This window comes from Lygodium microphyllum, chromosome 17 (genome assembly GCF_053477565.2).
Source record: "Lygodium microphyllum isolate KBCC chromosome 17, Lygodium_microphyllum_v1.1.10, whole genome shotgun sequence".
NCBI lineage: Eukaryota > Viridiplantae > Streptophyta > Polypodiopsida > Schizaeales > Lygodiaceae > Lygodium > Lygodium microphyllum.
In genome coordinates, this window is record NC_141151.1 from 2,386,083 (window position 1) to 2,412,910 (window position 26,828).

General features: G+C 41.8%; 2 pseudogenes; one reads left to right on the top strand and one right to left on the bottom strand.

Moving 5' to 3' along the window:
* The first annotated feature begins 788 nt into the window (after positions 1-788).
* Positions 789-26,828, top strand: part of LOC148021505 (uncharacterized) — a 96,571-nt pseudogene continuing 70,531 nt past the window's right edge.
* LOC148021506 (uncharacterized) lies at positions 10,760-11,224 on the bottom strand (annotated as a pseudogene).

Here is a 26,828-nt window from a genome sequence, read left to right on the forward strand (position 1 = left end):
TGCCTTCCTCCATAGCTTCACTGCCTACCATGTCATCTCGTCCTCTCTTGGTGTCGACGGCCACTGCAGCTCCTGCTCCGTCCACCTGCTCTAGTGGCATCAACAGGGGTGTTTAAAAAATTTCATTTAATTATAAAAGGGGGGTCTTACGGATCACGGGGATTTTACACACTCTCTCTTTGTTTTACATGGAAATAATCAAATACACTTGTTCCATGATTTTGATATTCATTCCAAAAATCATATTTTCTAGCACGAAGAGCCTTTCCCATCATTACATATTGCAACAATGCCAATCCTTTTGTCATTCAAGGCAAGACATGTGATGAGACTAATAATGATATGAACTCTTGTAGCATCGATAGAATGTCCAAGAGACACTACTCCACCACTAAGAATACTTCCTTTGCCAAAAAATGTAGTAGGTAACCCATAGATTGTTGCTATGATGTGAACAAAATCTTTATTCTTTTCAGTTTGTTTTCCACTCCCAATTGATTGATTGCATTTACCATTTTCCAATCCACTGTTATGGCCTACATAAAATTTTATTTTCCATTGATATCTTGGACTAAAGTGGCCATCTCTACCTTCATATCGCAAGCAATGGAATTGTTATGGAAAACTCAGCCGAAGCGCAAAGCTTTACGTTTGCTAAAAGCAGCTTGGAGATTTGGATGCATCTTGCTTGGAGTTATTTGGTCAATGTTTCTGATTAGATAGATTGAGCTCTCCTCTAACAATGTATCTCTAGTCTAACATATAGTTGTTTTAAATATATAGATACGATGAGTGACTACACCCATAAAGTAAAGTTAGAGATCATCAAGACTTTGCTTTGAGGCACTGGACTTTCTGGAGATACATTGTCAGAGGCCATGGCAGATTATGTGGAGATGGATGATGCCAGTTTAGAAAGCGCCATCGAGATTCTTGGGAGATTCAGTATGCTGCTACATCCTGGAGAGGGTACATCCTCCCAGCCACATGCAGGAGTGGAGACTTTTTCTCATGCGCACACTACATCACATCATTAAGCTTCTCGATTGATAAAATAGTAATGCGATCCTTTTTTTATAGATAGAATTCTTAATATATATCACTATAAGGATTGTAACGTATAGCGGCGGCAGATAGTGACGCAGGAATAGCGGCGTCGCTATTTGCGACGCAAATAGCGACGCCACATAGGGAAAAAAACAAGCCCAAACTCGAGCGCGGTTCATTTCGCACATTTTCTTTAAACATTTCGAGAGGGAGAGCGAGAGAGAAGGTGACAGGGAGAGGAAGAAGGCTTGCCACCGCCACCGCCGTTTGCGAAGGAGAGGAGGAGCCTTCATCGCGAAGAGGAGCCACCAAACCCTCGCCATATCTCATCGATGAGTCCATTCTCTCCTTCTTTTGCTTGTTTAGGGTTTAATTCGCTCCTTCTTTTGCTTGTTTAGGAGAGGAAATGAGAGAGAAAGAGAGGGAGAGGGAGAGAGAGAGAGGGAGGGAGAGAAAGAGAAAGAGAGGGGGAGAGAAAGAGAAAGAGAAAGAGAAAGAGAAAGAGAAAGAGGGGGAGAGGGAGGGGGGAGGAAATGAGAGAGGGAGAGAAAGAGAAAGAGAGGGAGAGGGATGGAGAGGAAATGAGAGAGGGAGAGGGAGGGAGAGTGCATTTTCTCTCTCTTTTACTTTTGCTTATATGATTTGTGTATATATATTGAGAGAGGGAGAGGAAATGAGAGAGAAAGAGAGGGAGAGGGAGAGAGAGGAAATGGGAGAGGGAGGGAGAGAGAGAGAAAGAGAGGGAGAGGGAGAGGGAGGGGGAGGGAGAGGGAGAGGGAGAGGGAGGAAATGGAAGAGGGAGGGGGATGAAATGAGAGAACGAGAGGAAGGGAGAGTGTATTCTCTCTCTTATTTATTTATTTTTTTGTATAATTTGTATATAATGAGAGAGGGAGAAGAAATGAGGGAGAGGGAGAGGGAGAAAGAGAGGGAAATTAAAGAGAGGGAGAGGGAGGAAATAGGAGAGGGAGGAGGGGGAGAGGAAATGAGAGAGGGAGGGGGAGGAAGAGAGAGAAAATGGGAGAGGGAGAGGGAATGAGAGAGGGAGAGGGAGGGAGAAGAAATGAGAGAAGGAGAGGAAGAGAGCAAAAGGAAATGAGAGAGGGAGAGGAGAGAGAAAAAAAGAGAGAATGAGAGGAGAGAGAAAAAGAGATAAGATGTTAAACATAATAGGCAAATAGAGAAAGAGAGGGTGTGGGTGAGGGTAAGGGCGAGGGAGGGAGAGGAAATGAGAGAGGGAGAGGAAGAGAGAAAAGGAAATGAGAGAGAGAGAGGAGAGAGAAAAAGAGAGAAAGATCATTAAACCTAATGGAAAAATAGAGAAAGAGAGAGTTAGGGTAAGGGAGAGAGAGGAAATGAGAGAGGGAGAGAAAGAAAGAAAGGGAAATGAGACAGGGAGAGGAGAGAGAAAAAATGAGAGAGGGAGAGGTGAGAGAAAAAGAGAAAAAAATATTAAATCTAATAGAGAAAGAGAAAAAGAGAGGGTCAGGGTGAGGAAGGGACATGAAATGAGAGAGGGAGAGAAAGGTAAATGAGAGAGGGAGAGGAGAGAGAAAAATAGAGAGAGAGAGGAGAGAGAAAAAGAGAGAAAAATTATTAAACCTAATAGGGAAAGAGAGAAAGAGAGGGTGAGGGCCAGGGAGGGAGAGGAAATGAGAGAGGAAGAAGAAGAGAGAAAACGAAATGAGAGAGGGAGAGGAGAGAGAAAAAAATGAGAGAGAGAGGAGAGAGAAAAAGAGAGAAAAATCATTAAATCTAATAGGGAAAGAGAGAAAGAGAGGGTGAGGGCGAGGGAGGGAGAGGAAATGAGAGAGGGAAAGGAGAGAGAAAAAGGAATGAGAGAGAGAGAGGAGAGAGAAAATGAATGAAATAGAAAAAGAGAGGAGAGAGAAAAAATGAGAGAGGGAGAGGAGAGAGAAAAAGAGAAAAAAATCATTAAATCTAATAGAGAAAGGGAGAAAGAGAGGGTCATGGTGAGGGAGGGACAGGAAATGAGAGAGGGAGAGAAAGAGAGAGGGAGAGGAGAGAGAAAAGGAAATGAGAGAGAGAGGAGAGAGAAAAATAGAGAAAAATCATTAAACCTAATAGGGAAAGAGAGAAAGAGAGGGTGAGGGTGAGGGAGGGAGAGGAAATGAGAGAGGGAGAGAAAGAGAGAAAACAAAATATCATGTGCTAGATACTGAGTACTAGGTACTAAATAATAGTGTTCTATGATACTATATGCTAGGTCATAGAAAAAGAGAGAGATGGAAGGAGAGGATAACAATCTAAGAAAAGAAAAGAATAATAACAAAAATAAATTGTTTGTTGTAATGTAGACAAAATGGAAAACGAAGAAGGTCATGTTGTTCAAGATCGCGAGGCGTATCTTAATCAGCGTGTCCCATGTCCTTGCTCTCAATGAAAGCTGGCAATTAGACGAAAACGCCAATTGTCTATAGAACACGTACGACGATTTGGCAAGTTTTAATCTGAGATCATTGATCAGGCGATTGCGGATTTTTAGCAAACGGTAATTTGAAGTTAATATCAATCATGCATTGTACTCGCAAGCTAATTGAATACCATATACAATAAGATTGGGTCTCGCTGGCAAATTTTCTATCCAGGGAGGTAATGTCTCGTCCCAAGGGGGAGTGCACCCTTTGCGACCAATTAAAAGAGTACGTGGGCCTGCGATGGATGAAGTGCAGGAGCCAATCCACCACTCACAAGGCCAATTTATACCGTCAATGCCAGAGAAGACAGGCAACCTTCCAGATCTACCTACAATCTTGGAGCCTAAGATGGAGGCAATGATCGATGCATTGATTCCCATGGATGTCGAGACTTCTGATCCGCTTAGAGAGGAAGCATCCATACCATTATATGATGGGTGTCGAGTATCTCGGCTGAAGACACTACTTGCACTCTTAAGTGTGCAAGCAAAATACGGGTGGAGCGATACGAGTGTGATCGAGTTGTTCAGGTACCTTGTACATATGCTTCATTGATTTTTTTTTTGACACTATTATTACAAACATTTGTGCTTTTTCAAGGTGTTTTATGGTTTTTTTTAGGTTATTGAAATATCATATATTACCACCTGCAAATACCATGCCTGAGTCTCGTGATGATGCACGACATGTTTTACGGAAGCTTGGCATACAATAACATCCATGCATGTATCAACGATTGCATACTGTTTCGAGGAGAATACGAGACTATGGTGACACATCCAAAGTGTGGTACTCACAGGTATCGACAGGACTTGCAAGGGCAAACCATCCCTCAAAAAGTTCTCAGACACTTTCCGCTTATCCCCCGCATAAACCACATGTTCCGTACGTTCGGCATGGCGAGCTTGACAATGTGGCATGCGTAGAATAGGTCCACGGATGGAGTTCAATGAATACCAGCGGATTCACGCACATGGAGCCACATTGACTCTACCTTCCCAGGCTTTGCCCGAGAGCCAAGGAATCTTCGGCTTGGTCTTACAATGGATGGCGTGAACCCATTCGGTATGCACTCAACTTCTTATAGTGTGTGGCCTATAGTCCTTGTCAACTACAATATCCCTCCATGGCTTTCTACGAAGAAAGGACATCTCATCCTTAGCTTGCTCGGCCGCTACAAAGTTAAAAATATGGAAGTGTATCTTCGTCCATTAGTCGATGAGCTTAAGATTTTCTGGGAGGAGGTGGTCACCATGCAAGTTATGAGCAGGCGCAATGGTCGGCGGTCAGCCAATATTCGAGCCATTCTCATGTGGACGATGCATGACTTTTCGGGATTCGGAGAGTGCTCAGGTGAGCAGGCCTTCATTCTTGCTGGTAATATCTATATTTTATCTCATTCAAGCAAGTATTCACTAGGTCGTGGTGTTGGAACAGGTCCGGTTACCTCAGGTTATCATGCATATCCATTGTGCAGGCCATAGTTAGACTCCCGAAGGTCACGAACCATGAAGAATATGGTATATCAAGGACACACTGCTTTCTTGCCAGAGGATCATGAACTCAGGGAAGGTTTCCTTAGACGATCTCCAACACGTATGAACACCGCAAGCTGGTATGAGCTGAAAATGGTCCACACGGAATCACATCCAAATGGAATGTGGTGGTTCTCAGTTTTCTACGAGTTGCCATATTGGACCCACTTACAGGTCAACCACTTGTTGGATCCCATGCATATTTTCAAGAATGTGGGCAGCTTGTTATGGGACTACATCACAGGAAAGAGAGACACTATAGGGGCATGAATGGATTTGAAGGAGGTGTAAGATGGAGGCGCCACAGTCAAGTGCTGATGGTCGCGTGCAGCTTCCTCGCACTCCTTGGGCTTTGTCCACTAAAGAAGAGCGCATTGTGAAGCAAGTAATCAAGTCTATCCGCACTCCGATGGGTATGATGCGTTCTCTTAGGTCTGCATTTTCTAAAGACAACCAATTATCAGGGCTAAAATCCCATGACTGACATAAGATATGTCAGGTTTGTACTATGAATGGATTGTAATTGGCGTGGGCATTTTGCTATTTGGAATGTAGCCATTATTCATAATGCTTTCTCATTTGTGGCAGTTTGTACTACCGATCGCGATCGCAGGATGTCTTACTCCAGAAATACGCGGGGCCATTTACAGGTTGTCGACTTTGGTGCAATGGATCTCACAGAAGGAGATTAAGATGTCCTCTATTGAATCTGTGAGGCGGGGAGCAGTGGAGACGGTCTGTCTCTTTGAGAAATACCTGCCCACCAGCATGCTCACGATACAAATCCACCTTCTTGTGCATCTTGTAGATGAAGTGGAGATTGCTGGACCTGTCCATACGCGATGGATGTTCTTCTTAGAGCGCTTCATGAAAACCCTGAAAGGCTTTGTGCGACAATGAGCTCGGCTAGAAGGTAGCATGGCTGAAGGTTGGTTGGTGTCTAAGGCGCTAGTGCATATTTCACAATGGCTACCAACGGTGGAACCAGACAATGAAATGCTATGGTCACTGAAGGATGATGATAGACTGACTGGAGATGTGGTGGTTGGAAATGGGATAGAAAAAAGAATGGATGCCTCAATGGAAGAGAAGGTGAATGCTTTTGTATGTTGCACCATGCCTTTATGGAGACGTGGCTCGCCAAGTACCAGATCGCTAAGCAAGATCGAGAGGAAGTGCGAGTTGAATTCCGATGTAGTACGCGTCATCGATCGATTCGATATCCCGAAGGCATGGAGGAGATGCCGCAGTTCATGTCAACGCGATGGTTGCACGGAGCTTTGACCGCAGCGTCTCGCGAACGGACATAGGTCTCACTGGAGGAGTGGGAATTCTCGAGGGGATGTAGTCCAAAGGTGATGAGGGGTTTAGAATCTGTCGTATCTAAATTTTATATGCGACATCTAATTTGAGTGTTTCAATGTACAGTACAAAATATGTAGTGCAGCGTGGTCGCGCAGATGACATTTTCGCGTGGAGCGTATTGACAAAATGCGCTCCACAATGGACTATGGTATCATGGCAAGGTTCGAGCAAGAGAGCCGGCGACGAGCAATAGATCCAAATACGGTTGTGGATGAGATGGAGTATTTTGGAAACTTGCAAAGTATTGTTACGGTGGATTATCGTAGCTTTTCCATGATACTATTCGATGTGCAGTGGTTCAAAGTGGTACTTGGAGGAGCTGGAGCAACAGTTTGATGAGGTCCGTCTGGATTTCTCGAAATAGATTCCGAAAAAAAATGGACGGATTTGCGCAACACCTTTGTGTTGCCGGCCCATTGTGAACAGGTGCATGGACTCATTTACTTGCTAATTGTATCCAAACCCTCGACAACCTCGATGGTAGTATGTTATACCTTCAACTCCCCGAAGTGCGAGAGTATATGATCAAAGCGATGTTCCGAGCATAGATGAAGATAATATGCAAATAGAGGGGTCGATATTGTAAGGGGTGGAGGCCGTCGAAAGCTTGGAGCCAGCATTGGCTAACAATGATGGTAATATAGGAGTCCAAGAATTCTTTGAGAACGAGGTGGTGGTGACATGTGTATCGACCTTCCAGTGTATGCGGAATTGTGTTAGGAGATTAACATGGGACCATAGGTTACTTCATACTTGGAGCATCCACTTACTCAATTCGTTGACCAATCGCTTATAAGGGTATATAAGATATGCATTTTAAGTGATATTTTTTAAACTGATTTATATTACTGTGCTTTGTATGATTTAAATTGATTATTCTAACATCATTTTTTGTCTGTGCAGATGACATTTTCAGGATGAGTCGAGGGATGAGCGATGAGGAGTTACAGGATATCTTCACACGCGTGTCTCCATACTAGATTGCGAGATTCAGAGAGATGGCAGACCAGGAGCTGTCTCAGTCTTCGTCAGGGCGCTCTGCTAGATCTACTTCAGCGTGATCGGATGCTTCGGCTTTGAGTAGATGAGCTCGATGCTCACGACTTGGGCTAGAGGGAGGGAGTGCATCTGGATCAGGGGGACACTGCAGAGATACAGAGGCAGTGAGTCCGCGGTCGACACTGGATACAGGTGCGACTCCTCGCTCTCGTGGCCCTTCCAGGGAGCGTGGCTTAGGCTCAGGTGGATGCTGTGGATGCACAGACGCGGTGTCTTCTTCTCATCGTTTAGCTGGAGGTGTGTCACCTCAGGGATTTGTCACACCTATGGGGACGTCTACTCCAATTACTTCAGCTTTTGCACAGCTGTCAGCATGTGGCACCCCTGTGGGTGCCACTCCGAGAGATATTACCCCGGTCGGTACACCGGATGCACAGAGGTCTCTTGGATATGCACAGGAGCGTGGACGCAAATGGGAGAGGACCCATCTTAGGCAGACTCCAGGGGGTTATGGATATCTAGTCGATAGTAGGTCAGGAGCCATCATCATGAATGATGAGGGGAGGAGGGTGATGGCTCGGATGAGAAAGTTGTGCCAATAAGTATTCTGGCACAATGTCTTAGATCATTGGAAGAACATACCGGAGGGGAGCAAGGACTACATAGTAGCATCCTTGCACAAGGAGTTTTCGGTGCCAGCCTCAGTAGATAGATTCTCTACAGGCTGGATGATGGATTGCATGCATGCATACATGTCACATACACGATCCGACGCACGCAAGACAATCAAGAGTGGGGCTGCAAAGCCCGAGTGGTTAGATGCAGATGACTGGCGCTGACTGAGGGAGGAGGCTACAAATTCTTTAGGACGTTGGAGTCAGCAACGTGAGGCGGCGAGGGCACGACTCAAGGCCGGAGTGGTCCATCATCTTGGGAGTGGCGGCCACAGGACATATTTGGAGGACTTTGTACGTTTTTCTTTTGTTTTGCTTGTTTCTTTTTTTGAAATATTCTTTGTACTGACAATCATGTTTCTAACAGTTAGCATTTTGTTTTCTTTGCAGCACTCCATTACAAATCATGATCCGACTGGCCTTGAGACTCGATATGCAGAGAGGCATGGTCTCACTTCATTGATCGACCGATTGTATAGACGCGGCGGCCCTGTAAGTCACTCATCTTTCTTGTTCGTAGTTACCATGAGATATTTGAATGCATTATTGTATGGTGGATTGATGTGTTATTTCTTTTTCTACAGAGTCCGTTCGATGCTCCTTTGTGGCGGGACGAGCTTTCGGGGGATGAGGATATGTAGCTCGCCCTTGGATCCATGGAGCTCACACACCTTTATTTTTGAGTCACATGATCTATGTAGACATTTTCTATGTATTAGTGATATCTTGTCATGATCGTACCAATCGCTTATTATGTGATCATGTATTTATTTCATGTATCAGTGTTATGATTTCAGTATACATTGTTTTTGTTTGCAAGCGCATTGCACACAATGCAGAAACTATTTTGTGCCACAAATTTTTTTCCCCTGTTAGCGTCGCTATTAGCGTCGCAAATTTTACTGCTCGTGTCGTTATTGGCATCATTATATACGTGGCAAACCGTCGCTATCACGACGCTGATACCGACGCCAATATCGATGCTGATAGCGACAGTGATACCGACTGTTCTATGGCGTTGCCAATAATGACGCTTTTTGCGATGACGGGGGCAAATTTTGTTATTTGCATTTTCATCGCTTTAAACGTTGGTATAAGGTCTATATCTTGTAGTGTATATCCTTTTAATGTCTTTGTTTGTTTAGGATTCCACTCCCAAGTACATCACATCATAAGAGTCAGTAGCTTACTCCTGATGTACCTCGTCCTACTCAGGTGACACCTCGGTGACACTTGATTCATAGGCTAATGGCAGTCAGTCTCGTAGGTATACCTTTTATGGCGATTACAGATTAAATATCAAGTAGATTTTAAGAACTCATATCTCAATGTATCATATGTTTGTATTGCATGTAGGTGTCAGCGTGACAAACTAGCACACCACCAGCCCGATCGATCGACGAGACACCACCAATGCCCCCACCAGTATCGATGTGCATGTGCACTGGCACTTTAGGTGCCACATGTGTCATCATGCCTGATGGGTGTGTCCTTCAGGTCACGGAGCTAGCATCACCTTTAGACGTCGGATGAGAGACATCTGCATGTCTTATCTACAGCGAGTTCATGTACCATGGGAGTAAGTACTATTTAACATAAGGAATATGAATTACAGTTTTTAATTTAAATTACTTATTGACTTTATTTTTCAATGTAGGGATCAACTTGAGGATGACAAGAAATATGTCATCAACACATTGGAGATGGAGTTTGGGACGAAGTGGTCGCTCAAGAAAATGTGCAAACTGATGAGTCATTGACACGACAATGCATGGTAAGTAGAGAGAGAGAGAGAGAGAGAGAGAGAGAGAGAGAGAGAGAGAGAGAGAGAGAGAGAGAGAGAGAGAGAGAGAGAGAGAAACAAAATGAAATGCTATGTTTACGTCTTTAAAAGGCCAAAATGACCTATGAGACCAAAAAGTTACGTCCAGAGAGCTCTGATACCAATGTCAAGTAGAACAATGGTACTAATGGTTTGCTACAGAACAAGCGTGAGATCATATATATTTGTGGTCTCTCAATCTGCATCCATGAGGCAGCTGACAAGCATGGGGCCCATACTACTGCCACATAGATCAAAGCTGACAAGCATGGGGCCCATACTACTGCCACATACATCAAAGCTGACAAGCATGGGGCCCATACTACTGCCACATACATCAAAGCTGGGGTGACCATACATCAAAGCTAGTGTGCCCATAGTGTCATAGAGAGAGAGAGAGAGCAGGAATAGAGCAACAAATGGGCAGCATGGGGGGGGTGGGTACTGCCACTAAGGGTACTGTGGGTAATCACTGAGGGTGTTGTTGAAACTGATAGAAGACTGCTAGCGTCAATGGTCTACTGCTAGGCCAAGTTGATCCAGGAAACAACTCTTGAATGCGGGTACTGAAGGTTGAGATGTTGATATTGGGGTTGAAATGTGAGATAGAAGCTGTGGTAGAGGAGGGGAATCAAACCCTGATACAAACTTTCTTTCAGTGAACTTGAAGCTAAGATTACCTTGTACATAGCTAGAGAAAGAGAAACGAGTCTGAGGGGAATCAAACCCCGACACTAGCGTATGAGGGTATCACCATGAGATTGCCCACCACCCACCCTTGTTAGTAAGTTTTCAAAAGAATAAAAATCATGACTTCACAACAATGAATTATTTTGAGATTAAATCTTACAGAACATATCCATGATTTGACATGTAAGACTAATAGTCCTCATCATCATCTCTGAGATTAACCATCAATAAAATTTCATCTTCATTATCCTTGTTGACTTCTTCAAACTCCTCTGTCATTAAATTTGTGTTGACATTCATTTCCTCCGTAGGCTCAACATCCATTATTTCTTCCTCTTTGGTGTCTATAGTGTGTCGTTGTCGTTCTCATCATCTACAATGTCATCACGATTAGAAAGAAGAATTCTACACCTCTTTGACATCGATGTGTCTAGGTTCGAGGACATAATCAATCCATCCTAATCCGCTTCCTCAGGGTCAATGCTATCAAACAAGTGTCGACCTCTAGGTTGGACATGCACAACATGCGACCATGGATGAGCATCTATATTCTTGTAAAAGAATGCTTGCTCAACATGAGTTGGCAGAATGTAAGGCTCTTTTGTTGCATGTAATAACTTTGAGGAGTCGACGGACCGATGGTTCTCTTTTCATTGTGGCATTATTGCCTTTATACTTGGCATGAAACCAATACACCTTCAAAACCACCTATCAAAATACACGAATCAAAACTTTATCATTATGTATAGCTTCAAGAAATCTACATATCATTGTTGCATGAAGAGAGATTTCATTTACCTGCTTGAAGATACAATATGATACTTCATAAATGCTGACTATGGTTCTTGTGAGGTGCCCGCCCATCGGCTGTCTAGGCACGCATTTAGCGGTCTATCAAGAAATAAATCTAAGCATCGATGCCGACACTCCCATGGAATATTTTGGGTTTTGTTGCCTAGGGTTTCCTAAATCCGCATCGCAACGGAACATTTACGATCGAACCCACTAGGATCGACCTGAAATTTGGGCTCCTAATGGTTAAGGTCTCCTAACAACATTCTAGCGTCAGATCTTGGACATCCTACTTTACGCAGAGATACCCAATCCGAAGCAGACCCATGCCGCACTTGGTTCAAAGAGAATGGGAAACGAGAGAGATGCACTACTCAACCTCTCTGCCCATAGGGCATAGTCCCATTCCGGTCCCCTAAAACGGCATGAATCGCGTTCTAACCTATCAATACCTAAAGGTCGAATGACAATAAAAACTTCTGAGAAGCCTCCCAGTTCTCTGGGACCACCCTGCCGTAGGACGGACCCGTTGGGGGTTCCGCCCACCCGCTTCCCTTAATAGCTTTAGTTTTCTAATTAGGTCCTACCACATTTATGTGTGACACTTAAAGTCAGCTTCATCAATTAAGCCTTTTAGGGAATAGGATTCATTCGCATAACTTATAGCACAGACATGAAAACAGAGCAAAGCAATCTATTGACAAACAAGTTCAAACAAGTTCCTTAACTTATCTTCAAATTAATCTTTGTCTCCCGCCCATACAGGAGAAATTATGTATCGCTTCTGTCCAACAGAAGTATCCCTTCTGCCCTGCAGAAGTAATTGGTCCAATTCACATGGCACCACAAACTCAATCCTTTATCTAGAATAGGATCTCCCAACATGCCCAGATGTTGGGGGCCATGGAGGTCTTCAGCTCCATTCTAGACCTAGAAAGGGGTGTCCAGAGCTCCAACTGACCCGCAAGCTGTCTAGGAGCGAAACATCATTCCCATGGTTGGCCTTTTCACCACTCGACCTTCGGCCCATGAATCGAGCAGTGCCCTCTGGGGTTAATATGCGGTGCGATCATGGAGGTGATCCACCCGTGCAATATATCCTTCCCTAATTAAATCCTTTAAGAATCAAGCACAAACAAGGCATTTAGTCCTAATATCATTTTCCAAGAAAACATTCCTTTATTCCCATGGCGACTTGTCATCACAGACCCTTGCCATGCGTTTACCATAAATCACAAGCACTTGCAATAATCATCCAAACAACAACTAACAACCAGTTGAATGTAAAAGCATTTAGGATGTTGTTCGATCAATCAACAAAACCAATTGCATTCTTTCCAACCAATGCAAAAATAAACGATATAACATTTTCATCGTATATTTGCTCTCCCCCTTGGGATCTAAGAGCAATACTATGCAAAAATGTTTATTAACACTTCCTTCCTTCGGCGAGGGCATATGTTAAGGGTTCAAACACTATTCATGATGTAAGTTCTATAGGTCACTTACCTTGATTGATAACCCAAACCTGAATTTGGATTGGCAAAAGTCATCGTTATCCAACGGATCTCAAGACATCCTAGTTTTAACCCTTATGATCAATTTCTTGTACTAGCTCTTAGTCAAGTCATGAGGCAACTAGAAAATTGTCCTCATATATCAAACATGTTATAGGCATAACGTGTGAATACTTAATAAGATAAGTGCGAGATGATCTCAAGTAATTAGACTCCAATAGGCCTTGCATTGAGCTAGAATCTAGTTTTTCTTAATATTTGGGCTCTTAGGCTAAGTACTTTTGAAGTATCTAAACTTTAAACTAGTACTTTCTATTCATGATTCTGAATGTCAAATTCTTTTAGTAATTATGCTATTTGTAACCCTTGACTATACTTTAATCTAGCACTTGTATGCACAATCTTTTAATGTCGTTCTTTTGATGACTATGCCATTCATAACGCTTGACTAATTCTTCCTTGTAATTGCTCTACTAGCAAATAAGTCATATGTAACTAGGCACAATTATCTTCCCTTGATAGATACACTTCACAAACTCCATCTTCCGAGTAGGTGAGATGAAATTTATCCTTTCCCATGACCTATACTCGTGCATCGTAGTATGGGGCCTAAGGTATCTCATACGAGAATCAAAGCAAGCATCTATCAATTTGAAAATACATTACTTACGACCGGAACTGTAGTTGGATTGACAGTGATGCCTTTGCCCGAAGCCTTGTTGCTGGTTGCAGAATTGTCATCCACACGCGACATTCTTCGCTTGGAGGCCATCGTCCGTAGGTAGACTAAAGAGATTAAGAAGGTGGAATAGATTCTAGATGGGAGAGCGTAATAGAAGATGGTTAAGTCGAGGATCGAGATAGAGGGAATTGAGCTAATTCTCTTCCTTGCAGCCTCTCGGGGAGACTCTTCTTTCTCTCTCTCTCTCAAGCTCTCTTTCAAGCTCTTCCTCAAATCACTTGGAGGGGTATCCTTCTCTCTACCTCTCTCTTGCAGCCTCGCGGGGTCTCCTTATGTTTCGTTATGCCTCTCCCATGCCTCATATTTATAGTGAATTAGAGAAGAGGGCTTGTGGTTGAGAAGTGGAGCTCTTTGTGGAGGGGGATCTTGGAAAGATCAGTGATCTGATGCTCACATCATAAATCCGATGGTTCCATTGTCTCTGAAAGGGGGGTAAAACCCCAAGACACTTGTTTAGAAAGCTTTTAGTTCACTCATTCTTCTTTTCTCTGTTCAAAGTGCTGTCCACTGCCTATGTACTGCGATCGCGGCGTGCGCGATTTCGCAAATCCTCTCTTTATTTTTTTATTTTTATAAAATCTCCAAACTAACTAAAATATCACTTGTCTTTTCTTTTAAAGGACATCCAATTCTAAAAATCTCCATATCTTTTTTTAGGACAATATCTAAAGTATCCAAAATATACTAGTTTTGCCCAAAATCTAATATTTTTAGACCATCCAACTATACACATTATCCTAGTGATTAATATAACTCATAAGTTTCGTTCACGTTGTAATTTACGTGAAGGGTGGCTACGGTCCTTGCCAATCCAAGAAAAATATCGAATTTACGACTCTTGATTTTTCTAAATAAAATATTTTAATTAAATAAAAATTATTAATAATTAATGTTAGTTAGTTTTTACCTTAGTTAGACTTTAGTTAGTAATCTTACTAACTTATTAATTAACTTAACTAATTTTCGAACCAACCAACTAACTTTTATTGTGCGGAGATATTACATCCTCCTCCCCTTAGAGAAATCGAGATGTCCTCATCTCGAGAGAAACGGGGGGTATCATCTTGGAACTTGTGGGGTATGGACCACCATGCTTTCATTGCGCTACTTTGATCTCTCACAGACATACGGTCTTTTGAAAAAAAAAACAACCTATTGTATTTGATATATCCGAGTCTTGATGAGAAGAGAAAATTTATTGTAGTTACATCTCATGGATATCTTCCTAAGCACTTGGTATATTCTAGATCACTGGAGCTTGTACAACTTTATTTCTTGTAAGCTCAAGTTCTCTTTGAGTTCCGTTGGGACAATTGATATAGTTATGTCCAATGTTGTGGCACTCAGAGCATCGGTGTTTAGGGTGCTTTGGACATTCCCTTTTGAAATGACCTAACTCCCTGGAATAGAAACAACGCGGAGCTTTATCACTTGTGGTCACAAGATTCTTGGTTGTCCTTGGTAGGATTTTATTCTTTAGACCAAATTGTCCTAGGATTCTTTTAGCAGATTGAAGTGGTCCTTTATCTTGGAAACCACATTCCCAGATTGTCCTGTCCTTAGTTCGGGACTGAGCTCCATGGAAAATTGGCTTTGCTTGTAATACTAAATAATACTTCCAAGCTTCGACATTTTGGTAAGACCCAATCTATATTAGTTAAGAAGAAATGACTTAAGAGAAATTCATTGCACATTATAACTATCATTCCTTGCCAGAGTATCTCTAATCATTTGCAAGTTCTAGGCTCAAAATAGATGCAACTCATATTACTCAAGTTAACTGTGGTCACAAGAGTAAGGTTTATTCCAATACAAGTTGTATTTCATGTCGATAAAATTTCTAGGATTTCTAATAATCCTGAAGTGGTGTAGTAGGTTCTAAGTCTTCGCCTTCATCTGATTCCTCTATATATCCAAAGACTGCACTTGTGTAGCTTCATTTTCTTGGAGGCTCCGTATCTTTTGGACTTAAGTCAGGGCAGTCTACTTGGACATGTCCTAGTTCATTGCAATGGAAACATTGACGGTAGGGACATCTCCTACGGATGTGCCCTATCTCTCCACATGTATGGCATCTCTTACCCAGATCTCGGGAGTCATTTTTACTACAATTTTCCGATTTAAATTCTTGGACGATTGGATTCGCTCGGAGTAATGCATCTTGCAAGTCCGTTGGACGCATTGCTTCAAGACGGTGGTTCAGAGGAGTGTTTAGGCCATGGCAAAACTTGGATATTTGCTGTGCAATATCCATAGGTGGTGCATATTTTAGTAGGGTTACAAACTTTGAGTCGTAAGCTTCCAAAGTTAATTCTAGTTGCTTTAGCTTGAAGAATTCATTCATCTTCAAAGTCTGGTAGGTTGGCCAAAGGTATCATCCGCATACAGCATCTTTCAGCTGAACCCAAGTAACAGCGGCTTCAGAATCACCTTCATCTTTGCACCATTGCTTCCACCATAATCGAGCCTGGCCAACTAACTTAAGTTTGGCTATCATTGCTTGATTGGTAGAGGTAGTTCCCGAAGCAAAGAAATAGTTATCCATCGACTCAATCCATATCTCTGCCTCTGCTGCGATGTCTATCCCTTCTCCATCAAAATCGGGTGCCTTAATTTGCTTGAGAAGGAATTTCTTCTCTTGTATGTCAACATTCGTGGGTGCAGAAGGTGCCTAACAATCAAGCCATACTGCTTAGATTATTTTGTTTAGGATATGTCTACAAACCATACATTAATCAATCACGTATCATCATAAAGTTTTGCTCTGATACCAACTGTGAGGTGCCCGCCCATCGGCTGCCTAGGCACGCATTTAGCGGTCTATCAAGAAACGAATCTAAGCATCGCTACCGACACTCCCATGGAATATTTCGGGTTTTGTTGCCTAGGGTTTCCTAAATCCGCCTCGCAACGGAACATTTACGATCGAACCCACTAGGATCGACCTGAAATTTGGGCTCCTAATGGTTAAGGTCTCCTAACAACATTCTAGCGTCAGATCTTGGACATCCTACTTTACGCAGAGATACCCAATCCGAAGCAGACCCATGCCGCACTTGGTTCAAAGAGAATGGGAAACGAGAGAGATGCACTACTCAACCTCTCTGCCCATAGGGCATAGTCCCATTCCGGTCCCCTAAAACGGCATGAATCGCGTTCTAACCTATCAATACCTAAAGGTCGAATGACAATAAAAACTTCTGAGAAGCCTCCCAGTTCTCTGGGACCACCCTGCCGTAGGACGGACCCGTTGGGGGTTCCGCCCACCCGCTTCCCTTAATAGCTTTAGTTTTCTAATTAGGTCCTACCACATTTATGTGTGACACTTAAAGTCAGCTTCATCAATTAAGCCTTTTAGGGAATAGGATTCATTCGCATAACTTAAAGCACAGACATGAAAACAGAGCAAAGCAATCTATTGACAAACAAGTTCAAACAAGTTCCTTAACTTATCTTCAAATTAATCTTTGTCTCCCGCCCATACAGGAGAAATTATGTATCGCTTCTGTCCAACAGAAGTATCCCTTCTGCCCTGCAGAAGTAATTGGTCCAATTCACATGGCACCACAAACTCAATCCTTTATCTAGAATAGGATATCCCAACATGCCCAGATGTTGGGGGCCATGGAGATCTTCAGCTCCATTCTAGACCTAGAAAGGGGTGTCCAGAGCTCCAACTGACCCGCAAGCTGTCTAGGAGCGAAACATCATTCCCATGGTTGGCCTTTTCACCACTCGACCTTCGGCCCATGAATCGAGCAGTGCCCTCTGGGGTTAATATGCGGTGCGATCATGGAGGTGATCCACCCGTGCAATATATCCTTCCCTAATTAAATCCTTTAAGAATCAAGCACAAACAAGGCATTTAGTCCTAATATCATTTTCCAAGAAAACATTCCTTTATTCCCATGGCGACTTGTCATCACAGACCCTTGCCATGCGTTTACCATAAATCACAAGCACTTGCAATAATCATCCAAACAACAACTAACAACCAGTTGAATGTAAAAGCATTTAGGATGTTGTTCGATCAATCAACAAAACCAATTGCATTCTTTCCAACCAATGCAAAAATAAACGATATAACATTTTCATCGTATATTTGCTCTCCCCCTTGGGATCTAAGAGCAATACTATGCAAAAATGTTTATTAACACTTCCTTCCTTCGGCGAGGGCATATGTTAAGGGTTCAAACACTATTCATGATGTAAGTTCTATAGGTCACTTACCTTGATTGATAACCCAAACCTGAATTTGGATTGGCAAAAGTCATCGTTATCCAACGGATCTCAAGACATCCTAGTTTTAACCCTTATGATCAATTTCTTGTACTAGCTCTTAGTCAAGTCATGAGGCAACTAGAAAATTGTCCTCATATATCAAACATGTTATAGGCATAACGTGTGAATACTTAATAAGATAAGTGCGAGATGATCTCAAGTAATTAGACTCCAATAGGCCTTGCATTGAGCTAGAATCTAGTTTTTCTTAATATTTGGGCTCTTAGGCTAAGTACTTTTGAAGTATCTAAACTTTAAACTAGTACTTTCTATTCATGATTCTGAATGTCAAATTCTTTTAGTAATTATGCTATTTGTAACCCTTGACTATACTTTAATCTAGCACTTGTATGCACAATCTTTTAATGTCGTTCTTTTGATGACTATGCCATTCATAACGCTTGACTAATTCTTCCTTGTAATTGCTCTACTAGCAAATAAGTCATATGTAACTAGGCACAATTATCTTCCCTTGATAGATACACTTCACAAACTCCATCTTCCGAGTAGGTGAGATGAAATTTATCCTTTCCCATGACCTATACTCGTGCATCGTAGTATGGGGCCTAAGGTATCTCATACGAGAATCAAAGCAAGCATCTATCAATTTGAAAATACATTACTTACGACCGGAACTGTAGTTGGATTGACAGTGATGCCTTTGCCCGAAGCCTTGTTGCTGGTTGCAGAATTGTCATCCACACGCGACATTCTTCGCTTGGAGGCCATCGTCCGTAGGTAGACTAAAGAGATTAAGAAGGTGGAATAGATTCTAGATGGGAGAGCGTAATAGAAGATGGTTAAGTCGAGGATCGAGATAGAGGGAATTGAGCTAATTCTCTTCCTTGCAGCCTCTCGGGGAGACTCTTCTTTCTCTCTCTCTCTCAAGCTCTCTTTCAAGCTCTTCCTCAAATCACTTGGAGGGGTATCCTTCTCTCTACCTCTCTCTTGCAGCCTCGCGGGGTCTCCTTATGTTTCTTTATGCCTCTCCCATGCCTCATATTTATAGTGAATTAGAGAAGAGGGCTTGTGGTTGAGAAGTGGAGCTCTTTGTGGAGGGGGATCTTGGAAAGATCAGTGATCTGATGCTCACATCATAAATCTGATGGTTCCATTGTCTCTGAAAGGGGGGTAAAACCCCAAGACACTTGTTTAGAAAGCTTTTAGTTCACTCATTCTTCTTTTCTCTGTTCAAAGTGCTGTCCACTGCCTATGTACTGCGATCGCGGTGTGCGCGATTTCGCAAATCCTCTCTTTATTTTTTTATTTTTATAAAATCTCCAAAATAACTAAAATATCACTTGTCTTTTCTTTTAAACAACATCCAATTCTAAAAATCTCCATATCTTTTTTTAGGACAATATCTAAAGTATCCAAAATATACTAGTTTTGCCCAAAATCTAATATTTTTAGACCATCCAACTATACACATTATCCTAGTGATTAATATAACTCATAAGTTTCGTTCACGTTGTAATTTACGTGAAGGGTGGCTACGGTCCTTGCCAATCCAAGAAAAATATCGAATTTACGACTCTTGATTTTTCTAAATAAAATATTTTAATTAAATAAAAATTATTAATAATTAATGTTAGTTAGTTTTTACCTTAGTTAGGCTTTAGTTAGTAATCTTACTAACTTATTAATTGACTTAACTAATTTTGGAACCAACCAACTAACTTTTATTGTGCGGAGATATTACATCCTCCTCCCCTTAGAGAAATCGAGATGTCCTCATCTCGAGAGAAACGGGGGGTATCATCTTGGAACTTGTGGGGTATGGACCACCATGCTTTCATTGCGCTACTTTGATCTCTCACAGACATACGGTCTTTTGAAAAAAAAAACAACCTATTGTATTTGATATATCCGAGTCTTGATGAGAAGAGAAAATTTATTGTAGTTACATCTCATGGATATCTTCCTAAGCACTTGGTATATTCTAGATCACTGGAGCTTGTACAACTTTATTTCTTGTAAGCTCAAGTTCTCTTTGAGTTCCGTTGGGACAATTGATATAGTTATGTCCAATGTTGTGGCACTCAGAGCATCGGTGTTTAGGGTGCTTTGGACATTCCCTTTTGAAATGACCTAACTCCCTGGAATAGAAACAACGCGGAGCTTTATCACTTGTGGTCACAAGATTCTTGGTTGTCCTTGGTAGGATTTTATTCTTTAGACCAAATTGTCCTAGGATTCTTTTAGCAGATTGAAGTGGTCCTTTATCTTGGAAACCACATTCCCAGATTGTCCTGTCCTTAGTTCGGGACTGAGCTCCATGGAAAATTGGCTTTGCTTGTAATACTAAATAATACTTCCAAGCTTCGACATTTTGGTAAGACCCAATCTATATTAGTTAAGAAGAAATGACTTAAGAGAAATTCATTGCACATTATAACTATCATTCCTTGCCAGAGTATCTCTAATCATTTGCAAGTTCTAGGCTCAAAATAGATGCAACTCATATTACTCAAGTTAACTGTGGTCACAAGAGTAAGGTTTATTCCAATACAAGTTGTATTTCATGTCGATAAAATTTCTAGGATTTCTAATAATCCTGAAGTGGTGTAGTAGGTTCTAAGTCTTCGCCTTCATCTGATTCCTCTATATATCCAAAGACTGCACTTGTGTAGCTTCATTTTCTTGGAGGCTCCGTATCTTTTGGACTTAAGTCAGGGCAGTCTACTTGGACATGTCCTAGTTCATTGCAATGGAAACATTGACGGTAGGGACATCTCCTACGGATGTGCCCTATCTCTCCACATGTATGGCATCTCTTACCCAGATCTCGGGAGTCATTTTTACTACAATTTTCCGATTTAAATTCTTGGACGATTGGATTCGCTCGGAGTAATGCATCTTGCAAGTCCGTTGGACGCATTGCTTCAAGACGGTGGTTCAGAGGAGTGTTTAGGCCATGGCAAAACTTGGATATTTGCTGTGCAATATCCATAGGTGGTGCATATTTTAGTAGGGTTACAAACTTTGAGTCGTAAGCTTCCAAAGTTAATTCTAGTTGCTTTAGCTTGAAGAATTCATTCATCTTCAAAGTCTGGTAGGTTGGCCAAAGGTATCATCCGCATACAGCATCTTTCAGCTGAACCCAAGTAACAGCGGCTTCAGAATCACCTTCATCTTTGCACCATTGCTTCCACCATAATCGAGCCTGGCCAACTAACTTAAGTTTGGCTATCATTGCTTGATTGGTAGAGGTAGTTCCCGAAGCAAAGAAATAGTTATCCATCGACTCAATCCATATCTCTGCCTCTGCTGCGATGTCTATCCCTTCTCCATCAAAATCGGGTGCCTTAATTTGCTTGAGAAGGAATTTCTTCTCTTGTATGTCAACATTCGTGGGTGCAGAAGGTGCCTAACAATCAAGCCATACTGCTTAGATTATTTTGTTTAGGATATGTCTACAAACCATACATTAATCAATCACGTATCATCATAAAGTTTTGCTCTGATACCAACTGTGAGGTGCCCGCCCATCGGCTGCCTAGGCACGCATTTAGCGGTCTATCAAGAAACGAATCTAAGCATCGCTGCCGACACTCCCATGGAATATTTCGGGTTTTGTTGCCTAGGGTTTCCTAAATCCGCCTCGCAACGGAACATTTACGATCGAACCCACTAGGATCGACCTGAAATTTGGGCTCCTAATGGTTAAGGTCTCCTAACAACATTCTAGCGTCAGATCTTGGACATCCTACTTTACGCAGAGATACCCAATCCGAAGCAGACCCATGCCGCACTTGTTTCAAAGAGAATGGGAAACGAGAGAGATGCACTACTCAACCTCTCTGCCCATAGGGCATAGTCCCATTCCGGTCCCCTAAAACGGCATGAATCGCGTTCTAACCTATCAATACCTAAAGGTCGAATGACAATAAAAACTTCTGAGAAGCCTCCCAGTTCTCTGGGACCACCCTGCCGTAGGACGGACCCGTTGGGGGTTCCGCCCACCCGCTTCCCTTAATAGCTTTAGTTTTCTAATTAGGTCCTACCACATTTATGTGTGACACCTAAAGTCAGCTTCATCAATTAAGCCTTTTAGGGAATAGGATTCATTCGCATAACTTAAAGCACAGACATGAAAACAGAGCAAAGCAATCTATTGACAAACAAGTTCAAACAAGTTCCTTAACTTATCTTCAAATTAATCTTTGTCTCCCGCCCATACAGGAGAAATTATGTATCGCTTCTGTCCAACAGAAGTATCCCTTCTGCCCTGCAGAAGTAATTGGTCCAATTCACATGGCACCACAAACTCAATCCTTTATCTAGAATAGGATCTCCCAACATGCCCAGATGTTGGGGGCCATGGAGGTCTTCAGCTCCATTCTAGACCTAGAAAGGGGTGTCCAGAGCTCCAACTGACCCGCAAGCTGTCTAGGAGCGAAACATCATTCCCATGGTTGGCCTTTTCACCACTCGACCTTCGGCCCATGAATCGAGCAGTGCCCTCTGGGGTTAATATGCGGTGCGATCATGGAGGTGATCCACCCGTGCAATATATCCTTCCCTAATTAAATCCTTTAAGAATCAAGCACAAACAAGGCATTTAGTCCTAATATCATTTTCCAAGAAAACATTCCTTTATTCCCATGGCGACTTGTCATCACAGACCCTTGCCATGCGTTTACCATAAATCACAAGCACTTGCAATAATCATCCAAACAACAACTAACAACCAGTTGAATGTAAAAGCATTTAGGATGTTGTTCGATCAATCAACAAAACCAATTGCATTCTTTCCAACCAATGCAAAAATAAACGATATAACATTTTCATCGTATATTTGCTCTCCCCCTTGGGATCTAAGAGCAATACTATGCAAAAATGTTTATTAACACTTCCTTCCTTCGGCGAGGGCATATGTTAAGGGTTCAAACACTATTCATGATGTAAGTTCTATAGGTCACTTACCTTGATTGATAACCCAAACCTGAATTTGGATTGGCAAAAGTCATCGTTATCCAACGGATCTCAAGACATCCTAGTTTTAACCCTTATGATCAATTTCTTGTACTAGCTCTTAGTCAAGTCATGAGGCAACTAGAAAATTGTCCTCATATATCAAACATGTTATAGGCATAACGTGTGAATACTTAATAAGATAAGTGCGAGATGATCTCAAGTAATTAGACTCCAATAGGCCTTGCATTGAGCTAGAATCTAGTTTTTCTTAATATTTGGGCTCTTAGGCTAAGTACTTTTGAAGTATCTAAACTTTAAACTAGTACTTTCTATTCATGATTCTGAATGTCAAATTCTTTTAGTAATTATGCTATTTGTAACCCTTGACTACACTTTAATCTAGCACTTGTATGCACAATCTTTTAATGTCGTTCTTTTGATGACTATGCCATTCATAACGCTTGACTAATTCTTCCTTGTAATTGCTCTACTAGCAAATAAGTCATATGTAACTAGGCACAATTATCTTCCCTTGATAGATACCCTTCACAAACTCCATCTTCCGAGTAGGTGAGATGAAATTTATCCTTTCCCATGACCTATACTCGTGCATCGTAGTATGGGGCCTAAGGTATCTCATACGAGAATCAAAGCAAGCATCTATCAATTTGAAAATACATTACTTACGACCGGAACTGTAGTTGGATTGACAGTGATGCCTTTGCCCGAAGCCTTGTTGCTGGTTGCAGAATTGTCATCCACACGCGACATTCTTCGCTTGGAGGCCATCGTCCGTAGGTAGACTAAAGAGATTAAGAAGGTGGAATAGATTCTAGATGGGAGAGCGTAATAGAAGATGGTTAAGTCGAGGATCGAGATAGAGGGAATTGAGCTAATTCTCTTCCTTGCAGCCTCTCGGGGAGACTCTTCTTTCTCTCTCTCTCTCAAGCTCTCTTTCAAGCTCTTCCTCAAATCACTTGGAGGGGTATCCTTCTCTCTACCTCTCTCTTGCAGCCTCGCGGGGTCTCCTTATGTTTCTTTATGCCTCTCCCATGCCTCATATTTATAGTGAATTAGAGAAGAGGGCTTGTGGTTGAGAAGTGGAGCTCTTTGTGGAGGGGGATCTTGGAAAGATCAGTGATCTGATGCTCACATCATAAATCTGATGGTTACATTGTCTCTGAAAGGGGGGTAAAACCCCAAGACACTTGTTTAGAAAGCTTTTAGTTCACTCATTCTTCTTTTCTCTGTTCAAAGTGCTGTCCACTGCCTATGTACTACGATCGCGGCGTGCGCGATTTCGCAAATCCTCTCTTTATTTTTTTATTTTTATAAAATCTCCAAACTAACTAAAATATCACTTGTCTTTTCTTTTAAACGACATCCAATTCTAAAAATCTCCATATCTTTTTTTAGGACAATATCTAAAGTATCCAAAATATACTAGTTTTGCCCAAAATCTAATATTTTTAGACCATCCAACTATACACATTATCCTAGTGATTAATATAACTCATAAGTTTCGTTCACGTTGTAATTTACGTGAAGGGTGGCTACGGTCCTTGCCAATCCAAGAAAAATATCGAATTTATGACTCTTGATTTTTCTAAATAAAATATTTTAATTAAATAAAAATTATTAATAATTAATGTTAGTTAGTTTTTACCTTAGTTAGGCTTTAGTTAGTAATCTTACTAACTTATTAATTGACTTAACTAATTTTGGAACCAACCAACTAACTTTTATTGTGCGGAGATATTACATCCTCCTCCCCTTAGAGAAATCGAGATGTCCTCATCTCGAGAGAAACGGGGGGTATCATCTTGGAACTTGTGGGGTATGGACCACCATGCTTTCATTGCGCTACTTTGATCTCTCACAGACATACGGTCTTTTGAAAAAAAAAACAACCTATTGTATTTGATATATCCGAGTCTTGATGAGAAGAGAAAATTTATTGTAGTTACATCTCATGGATATCTTCCTAAGCACTTGGTATATTCTAGATCACTGGAGCTTGTACAACTTTATTTCTTGTAAGCTCAAGTTCTCTTTGAGTTCCGTTGGGACAATTGATATAGTTATGTCCAATGTTGTGGCACTCAGAGCATCGGTGTTTAGGGTGCTTTGGACATTCCCTTTTGAAATGACCTAACTCCCTGGAATAGAAACAACGCGGAGCTTTATCACTTGTGGTCACAAGATTCTTGGTTGTCCTTGGTAGGATTTTATTCTTTAGACCAAATTGTCCTAGGATTCTTTTAGCAGATTGAAGTGGTCCTTTATCTTGGAAACCACATTCCCAGATTGTCCTGTCCTTAGTTCGGGACTGAGCTCCATGGAAAATTGGCTTTGCTTGTAATACTAAATAATACTTCCAAGCTTCGACATTTTGGTAAGACCCAATCTATATTAGTTAAGAAGAAATGACTTAAGAGAAATTCATTGCACATTATAACTATCATTCCTTGCCAGAGTATCTCTAATCATTTGCAAGTTCTAGGCTCAAAATAGATGCAACTCATATTACTCAAGTTAACTGTGGTCACAAGAGTAAGGTTTATTCCAATACAAGTTGTATTTCATGTCGATAAAATTTCTAGGATTTCTAATAATCCTGAAGTGGTGTAGTAGGTTCTAAGTCTTCGCCTTCATCTGATTCCTATATATATCCAAAGACTGCACTTGTGTAGCTTCATTTTCTTGGAGGCTCCGTATCTTTTGGACTTAAGTCAGGGCAGTCTACTTGGACATGTCCTAGTTCATTGCAATGGAAACATTGACGGTAGGGACATCTTCTACGGATGTGCCCTATCTCTCCACATGTATGGCATCTCTTACCCAGATCTCGGGAGTCATTTTTACTACAATTTTCCGATTTAAATTCTTGGACGATTGGATTCGCTCGGAGTAATGCATCTTGCAAGTCCGTTGGACGCATTGCTTCAAGACGGTGGTTCAGAGGAGTGTTTAGGCCATGGCAAAACTTGGATATTTGCTGTGCAATATCCATAGGTGGTGCATATTTTAGTAGGGTTACAAACTTTGAGTCGTAAGCTTCCAAAGTTAATTCTAGTTGCTTTAGCTTGAAGAATTCATTCATCTTCAAAGTCTGGTAGGTTGGCCAAAGGTATCATCCGCATACAACATCTTTCAGCTGAACCCAAGTAACAGCGGCTTCAGAATCACCTTCATCTTTGCACCATTGCTTCCACCATAATCGAGCCTGGCCAACTAACTTAAGTTTGGCTATCATTGCTTGATTGGTAGAGGTAGTTCCCGAAGCAAAGAAATAGTTATCCATCGACTCAATCCATATCTCTGCCTCTGCTGCGATGTCTATCCCTTCTCCATCAAAATCGGGTGCCTTAATTTGCTTGAGAAGGAATTTCTTCTCTTGTATGTCAACATTCGTGGGTGCAGAAGGTGCCTAACAATCAAGCCATACTGCTTAGATTATTTTGTTTAGGATATGTCTACAAACCATACATTAATCAATCACGTATCATCATAAAGTTTTGCTCTGATACCAACTGTGAGGTGCCCGCCCATCGGCTGCCTAGGCACGCATTTAGCGGTCTATCAAGAAACGAATCTAAGCATCGCTGCCGACACTCCCATGGAATATTTCGGGTTTTGTTGCCTAGGGTTTCCTAAATCCGCCTCGCAACGGAACATTTACGATCGAACCCACTAGGATCGACCTGAAATTTGGGCTCCTAATGGTTAAGGTCTCCTAACAACATTCTAGCGTCAGATCTTGGACATCCTACTTTACGCAGAGATACCCAATCCGAAGCAGACCCATGCCGCACTTGGTTCAAAGAGAATGGGAAACGAGAGAGATGCACTACTCAACCTCTCTGCCCATAGGGCATAGTCCCATTCCGGTCCCCTAAAACGGCATGAATCGCGTTCTAACCTATCAATACCTAAAGGTCGAATGACAATAAAAACTTCTGAGAAGCCTCCCAGTTCTCTGGGACCACCCTGCCGTAGGACGGAC